Raw genomic sequence first — 2,143 nt, 5'->3', positions numbered from 1 at the left:
CCTCTCTTTTGCTGACCCTCTACTTTACCAAACATGATGTCCTTCTCCAGGGACTGGTCCCTCCTGATAACATGTCCAAAGTATGTGAGATGAAGGCTCACCATACTTGCCTCTAAGGAGCATTCTGGCTGTACTTCTTCCAAGACAAATTTATTCATTCTTTTGGTAGTGCATGGTATTTTCAGTATCCTTCACCAACACTATAATCCAAAGGCATCAATTCTTCTTTGGTCTTCCTTACTCATTGTCCAACTTTCACATGCATATGGGGCGACTGAAAACACCATAGCTTGGGTCAGGTATACCTTAGTCCTTAAAGTCACATCTTTACATTTTAACACTTTAAAGAGGTCTTTTGCAGTAGATTTTCCCATTGCAATGCATTGTTTGATTTCTTGACGGCTGCTTCCATGGGTGTTGATTGTAGATCCAAGTAAAATGAAATCCTTGACAACTTCAATATTTTCTCCATTTATCATGAGGTCCCTTGTTGGTCCAGTTGTGAGAATTTTTGTTTTCTTCATGTTGAGGTGTAATCCATACTGAAGGCTATATAATCCTTGAGCTTCATCAGTTAAGTGCTTCATGTCTTCTTCACTTTCAGCCACCAAGCTTCTGTCATCTGCATGATACAGGTTGTTGACGAGTTTTCTACCTATCATGATGCCTCGTTCTTCATATAGTATCTTCATTGTTCATAGAATCTATTTAAAGTCTAAAATTTTAATATTAGAAATTCAATAATTTTAGTTTAATATGACAACATTTATCTGGAACTAATGTATCCTAGACACTATTCTATTTCCTGGTATGTCATAATGGATAAGACATTTGCCCTCAATGAGTTTATAACCTGCTGGTAGAGCCAGAAAATGAAGGTCAAAGAAGATGTCTGAATAAAAGTTACATCTAAAGATGAGAACAAATAAATACTTGCATGAAGACATAATACACACTTACAAAAACCAAAAAATCTATTGTTGTTGAGAACATACTGACTCATAGTCACCCTACAGGACAGAGTAGAACTGCCTCATACGGTGTCCCATGGAGGACCTGGTGGGTTTGAACCACCTATCTTCCAGTAAACTGCCAAGTGCTTAACCACTGCACCACCAGAACTCCTTCACATTTAAAAAGAAGACTGTAAATCTTCTTTCTGAAGGCCCGTTTTGAAGGGCATGACGCATATATGTAGGATGCTACAAAACTCATTAATATCTGTTCTAAATTCAGTCCTTCATTCTCAGTAGACCTCCTATGAACAAATTTGTTATTGAAAGCATACGCATTCACAGATTAGCCCCATTTCACTTTACTTTAATCCAAAAGACTGCTTTCTTTAAATCTGTTGAAATAGCATGCCCTTGTCCCCATAAATGATATATGTTCTTGTTATTAAGTGCCTTAGAGTCTATTTCAACTCACAGCAACCCCACATGACAAAGCTTACATTAGATCTGCCCCATAGGGTTTTCTAAGCTGTAATCTTTAAGGGAGAATATAGCCAGGTCTTTCTCCCTCAGAGTGACTGTATGGCTTTGAACTGCCAACTTTTTGGTTAGCAGCCCAGTACTTAACCATTGCCCCACCAGGGCTTCCTAAATCCTACGTAGCATTTTGGAGTTCTTTATTAAGTAAGAGCCTGCATTTCTCCATATTATTGGTTTCCTAGGGCTGCTGTAACATAATACCACAAACTGGGTGGCTTTTAAACCAAAACCAGAAAACCAAACCGATTGCTGTCCAGTTGATTCTGACTCATAGCGATCCTATAGGACAAAATAGAACTGCCTGGTAGGGTTTTCAAACCTGTAAATCTTTACAGAAGCAGACTTACACATCTTTCTACTACAGAGTGGCTTGTGGGTTCAAACCGCCATCATTTTGATTATCGGCGGAGCGCTTTAACCACTGCACCACCAGGGCTCCAGGTGGCCTATAAGAACGGAAATTTATTGCCTCAGGTCTACAGGATAGATGTTCAGTTCAACATGCTGGCTGGGGCTTGCCTCCTGCAAAGTCCCTAGGGGAAGATTCTTTCTTGTCTCTCCCAGTTTATGGTAGCCCCAGGCATTTCTTGGCTTATAGATGTATTTTCACATGGCAGTTCTTCCTCTGTCTGTCTCTCTATCTTTTCTCC

Source organism: Trichechus manatus, unplaced genomic scaffold (genome assembly GCF_000243295.1).
Source record: "Trichechus manatus latirostris isolate Lorelei unplaced genomic scaffold, TriManLat1.0 scaffold00342, whole genome shotgun sequence".
Taxonomy (NCBI): domain Eukaryota; kingdom Metazoa; phylum Chordata; class Mammalia; order Sirenia; family Trichechidae; genus Trichechus; species Trichechus manatus.
The sequence above is the reverse complement of the archived record's forward strand: the minus strand, read 5'-3'. Positions refer to the sequence as shown.